This window comes from Crotalus tigris, unplaced genomic scaffold, assembly GCF_016545835.1.
Source record: "Crotalus tigris isolate CLP2741 ecotype Arizona unplaced genomic scaffold, ASM1654583v1 scf7180000017628.32516253702:7417878, whole genome shotgun sequence".
Taxonomy (NCBI): domain Eukaryota; kingdom Metazoa; phylum Chordata; class Lepidosauria; order Squamata; family Viperidae; genus Crotalus; species Crotalus tigris.
The window spans coordinates 1,354,061-1,360,188 of NW_024096523.1; positions in this window are offsets into that span (position 1 = coordinate 1,354,061).

Below are 6,128 nucleotides of genomic sequence, written 5' to 3' on the forward strand. Positions count from 1 at the left end.
CAAAATTGATTAGTTTGGATGAACAAAGGTATCAGGTAAACTTGGTTAGGAGGCATAATGTGGAAGCTTTTCTTTCATGGCTAAACTTGAAATGAGTCTGTGCATTGAGCTACAACAAAGCTTACAGTAGCTGAAAAAAATTCAAAAGTTGTACTGAATACTAACAACTACCAGGCCTAAGAACTCGCAGGATTTTAACAAGCATCACTTTAAAATTTTGAATCATCAATATTTTTGCTATTATTCATACTAATGCAATAACTTATTACATAACTTTTAATTGGATTTTACTCTGCACACAATTAAGGTCCAAAGTAGGTTCTATATTATTTCTAGAAAGAGGTTTTGTTGCACCATTATTACAGCATTTATACTTTCAGTGCAAAAACAGATTACATATTTATATGAAACTTGATCATAGAGTTCATTGATAAATTCTCATTGAATGTGAAAAAAGCTGGATTGGAAGCAGATAAGCATGGCTTTAAAACTGAATTGTGCAGGAAATGACTTGAGAATTAAATGAGAATTAACTGAGAATTCTTAATTCTTGAGAATTAAATGGCTAGCCAAGAAAACAAACAAATGGATCCTAGAACAAATCAATTCAGAGTTCTCACTCAAGGCACAAATGATTAGGCTCAAATTATCATATTTTGGGCATATTATGAAAAGATCTGGCTCTCTGGGAAAGTCTACAATGCTGGGAAATGTAAAATGAAAAAGAGGACAATCAGAAGTTAGGTAGTTGAATATAATTACAGAGTCTATGGATGCATCACTGGAAGATCTGAAGGGGACCAGGTTGGGCACAGATTTTTCCTGCAGAAAAATAGTTCTATGTTGTCGCTAAGAGTCCATATCCATTTGTTAGTTCCTCCTCCTCCTCCTCCTCCTCCTCCTCCTTCCCTCCCCCGTCCCCATACAGATATTTAAAAATAAAAGCCTGTCCCAACAGAGTCATGATCCCAAAAAATGCAATCAGTAGTTAAAACTGAAGAAAATGAAGCTCATTTTAGGGAAAGAAAATCATTACATGTTCATGTTTATTTATATCAACCTCACTCCCTCTTCTTCAGCTTCACTGGTTGTATAAGCATAAAGGAGCAGAAATTAAGCTAACTTAAGCTAAATTAAGTTACTTCTCTTCTAAAAGTCTTCTCTTCATTTCTAAAAGTTATTGGCAATAATAGTGTTAGTAATGTTTATTCAGCCAGTGACCAGCAAAATTATTGGTGGTTTGGAAAGAATGCTAGGAAGCTTTTACGAACTATGCAACAATCAAAACCAAATCTCTTGACATTATTGCCATGAATAACAAGCTCACAATTTCTGTTGTGTCATTGTGGATAAAGAAGCTACTTATTCTTGAAGCTTGATTTAGATATTACTCAAGTCTACTTGATGTCTTTTCTTTATAATGTATGTTGTTAATGTGCTATATCTCAAATGGTTCGCAATCACAGTACACTGTTTTACAGGTTTGATCTATATAACAATCTTAAAATAGCAGTTCTGTGATGGATATTTCAACAAGAATATAGGACATGAAGGAAGTAATCAAATCCTTGCAACAAAAAAGAAAAACTAAAGTGGTAGTTGTCCTAATGTTTATTTTCATTGCATTTTGAAAAATATATGAGATTTAAAGCTATAATCTTGTTAAGTACTGAATAGCTCCATCCAGGTAACAGCACAAACTAAAAACAAAATTAAATACATGACATTCAGTAAATTCCATCAAGCACATCTGCCTCTCCACAGAACTTGGATCTTATGCAAAGAAAAGAAAGCTATAAAAACATCAGGCAATCCAGTAAATAAATAACACTGCAGGGCTTTTATTCAAATATTTGCTGCAATGGGAATTATAAAACATGTATACGATACACAATGACTTTAAGAGAAGTAAGTCACACATAGTTATGGACTCTGGCCTTCATCTGGAACAACATGCAGTCCTTGGTGCCAGGAAGGCAAACATAGCTCTAATTTACGGCATCCCTTCCATCTGTCATGAAAATGTTATAAATATAATATTTTTTTCTCAGTGAAGATTTGAGAACTTTGAGACTTGGCTTTTTTCTTTCAACTTATAATCTATCATTTGTATTAACTGCTTCTTGAATTCATGATTGCCTTCCGATCAAGAAGTTCTTATTGCTGTTTGTTGCAGTCAATTTTAAATTATTAAAATAGTTTCAAATTAAAACCCAACCATCTTTTCTTCAGCCCAGCACTGCAGTTCCCTTCTGCATTCAGAAGGAAGCTGCCTGTCCCATTTTGGCAGACAGCTCTTTCACTCCATCTGCTTAATGATCCACACAAGCAACTGCAAGTGGGAAAGTCAGGATCAATTGAGCGAGGTGGTCATGTGGGTGTCTCACTTAATGATTGCAATGACTTATGACAGAAATTCCAGCCTCAACTGTAGTTGTAATTTGAAGAATACATGTATTGTTATGTGATACGAATGAAAGAGTGGAAACAAGATAGGAAAATACAGAAAAAATATTCTATATGTTTGGACAAAACTCAGCAGCACTTTTTCGTGTGGCTGCTGATAAAAACCTTCAGTGATGGAGCACCCACGATTTCTGAAGGCAAGCTGTTCGACTGGTTAATTGTCCTCACTGTCAGGAAGTTTTTCCTTAATTCCAGGTTGCTTCTCTCTTTGGTCAGTTTCCAACCATTGTTTCTTATCTTGCCCTCTGGTGCTTTGGAGAATAGTTTGACATCCTCTTCTTTGTGGCAGCCTCTCAAATACTGGAATACTGCTATAATGTCACCCCTGTTTCTTCTTTTCTTTAGACTAGCCAAACCCAAGTCCTGCAGCCATTCTTCATATGTTTTAGTCTCCAGGCCTTTGATCATCTTAGTTGCTTTTCACTGAACTTTTTCCAAAGTCTCAACATCTTTTTTGCACTATTGTGACCAAAGTTGGTTGCAGTATTCCAGGTGTGGTCTTACTAGGGTTTTATAAAGCGGTACTAATACTTCACATGACCTTGATTCTATGCCTCTGTTTATACAATCCAGGATTGTATTAGCATTTTTGGCTGCTGCTGCACACTGCTGACTCATAGTCAAGTGATCATCCACTAGGACTCCAAGATCTCTCCCATAGTTACTGTTTTTGAGCCAGGTCTTGCTTAATCTGTATGTATACATTTGATTTTTCCTGCCTAAATGTAAAGCTTTGCTTTTCTCCACATTAAATTTCATTTTGTTGGATAGGGCCCATTGTTCAAGTTTGTTAAGATCTTTTTGATCCTGAGCTTGTTTTCTGGGGTGTTGGCTATTCCTGCCAGTTTGGTGTCATCTGCAAATTTGATGAGTTCCCCTTCTGGAAGAGTCTATTATCTTCCTATTTTTTATTACATTCAATTATGTCTGATTCTTACAGATTGCCTGGACATGTTCCTGTAGTTTTCTTGGCAAGGATTCAAAAGTGGCTTGCCATTGCCCATTTCCTAGGGCTGACAGAGAGTGAAAATCCAAATTTGAAGATAACTAGACAACTAAGTAGTCTTCTGGTAAACATTTGCCTGTAAAATGTCCTTTCATTAAATCTGAATATAGAAAGCAAGCACATAAATGCACAGACAACCTTGCATGAATAGTGAATACCAAACAGCATTAAGTGCTCTTTTATGTATAAGCCATAGGCTGAAATTTGTTCAACTTAAACTATTCAGTATAGATGCATAAGGTCTATTTTCCTAAAACTCAGATCATTTCCCAAGCAATTCATGGATGAAGTGCAGAGCTACATTCAGATAGTTCACAATGAATAATTAAACTAACTTCAATAGCAGTGCTAAGAAAGATTGAAATATTGGCAGGGGGTTAGCCTTGGTTTATTTTCTGAAAAGTAAACAGAACCGTTTCATTTCAAAGACAGTGATATTATATATTTTTTTTTATTAAAGAGTTTTATAAATTTTACAGAAAATAAAAGACAATACAAAAACAAAAAACAACATATACAAATAAAAAACAAACATTATCCAACAAAAACCCCCTTCCCCCACCCCTACCCAAACCCCCCCTTCCCCCCCCCAGGGTGTGATATTATATTTAAAGTTACCATTTTAACATGGACAGTCGACTCGAGTAGGAAATATGAATAGATCATGCAGTGTAATTGAATTAAATTAATTAGAACCTTACTCACGGGTGTCAAACTCGCCACGTCACATGACATGTCACGATGTGTCACGACTCTTTTTGCATTGCGGGCAATGGGGTGGGTGCAGCTTTGGTAGGATGAAACCAGCCTGTGGGCCAGCAGTTTGACACCCCTGTGCAAGATAAGAGTATTTTTTGTAGAATTGTCAAAAACCATGGAGCTCTAGTGGTAAAACAATGAAACTAGAATTTTGTTCCAGAAATGTGATAACAAATAAACAACTGATTCAAATTGATAAGCTGTGTTCCTGTACAGGATCCTTCTCAGACTAAACACGTTCTGCAACTGGGTTAATAATAGCCATGTACTCTGTTACAAACTACATACTGAAAATCATCAAGGCTCATAGTTCCAGAAACTATAAACTAGATGTAAATTTCTTCCAAAAACAATCAAGCCAAACAACCTCACTGACTAAAAAGGAACGCCTATATTAATCAGTGCTAAAAGAACTAAGAAAGTAGGGATAGGATGTCCTTATGGTCATTTATCTGACTAAATAAGACTTACAACTATACCCAGCAGACTAATGGTATGCAGCTGAGGCTCTCCAAAAATTACCACTGAATTATTCTTTTTCGTGTAGCATTAGGAGAATACTACTGAATAGGCAGTGAATAATCATGTTAAAGATGATGTGTCATTCATTATATTAGGTAATATACAGTGTCCTCTTTAATGATTATATTATGAATTTATAAACACATGGTTATAATTTTCCCACATTTTTCAATGCAACTCATTCCATGGATTTATGATAGGGCAGTCAGAGTCTGGGATCTGCCCACATTCCATTGGCCATTTTAAGTTGCTGTAGGCACATTCTCTTCCCCCAGACTGCTGGACACTGAATTTTGTCTCCACTTTGGTTTGGACTGCAAAAGAGATTGAACATCTGTCTTCCAAAGAGGCATCTGTCAACCATGCTTCATGTCAGTTTTTGAAGTGATTCTCAGTTCGCCTGAAGGATTTCTATAGTTATGGGATAGGCACACTTATTAAACAATTCAAGTTCTATTTTCAAGTATGCATTTAACTCTCTTTTGGAAAAGTGCAAGTCCTGTGTCATACAGAACATCAATTTAAACCAGGAAAAAGAGCCAGACTCTTCTTATATCTAGTTCTGACATTAACAAGTGCATTACATATTTTCCACTGTTCATATTTATGTATTTGGGGGAAGCAGCACCACCATTTTGTTTACCCCACACTTTACTTCTAAATACTATACTGCCCACACTACTATTAAGAGGAATAGTCCTGAAAGATGATAAGAACAGCAATCCAGTGGTTTCTCAAGAACAATGCGTCTACTTTTCTATTAAATCAACCAATGATTATGGGTGCTGTCTCAGCATGCTGTCTCAAATTATGAAATTCATATTGGCCAATTTGTCCACAGCAATTATGAAATTCACATTGGCCAATTTGTCCATAGCAATTCTCTACCTGTAATTAGAAAATGAACCAGACAGAATTTGTCTACATGTTTCCAATATGTTCTGAAATTATGTAATACGCAATTTTAAAGGCAAAATTAATTTTGTTTTGTTGTATTAATTTATTTTAACAAATAAGTATAGGATTTAATTTGATTTCATTTGGTTCAAGAGAAACTTTTATAAAAATGCTTGCTACATAACATTTTGACATGGTAAATTCTAACTCAAATAATTTTAGACAGGCTGTGTTCCTACTCAAAATATGTTAACTAGCAATTAGCATTCACTCTAATTCACAGTAGTCCAAACATTAGCCCCTTTCCTTCTTCATTTTAGATATATAACTCGAAGTTTCAGAATGAAGGAATATGATATAAATTTCAATAAAGAAAACATTCTGTTATGGCAGTATTAAATGAGCAGTCTGCAATCATTTTTAAAATATTAGATTTTATTTCCCACTACTGGGAAGGTTGTATATTATAAAAATATTT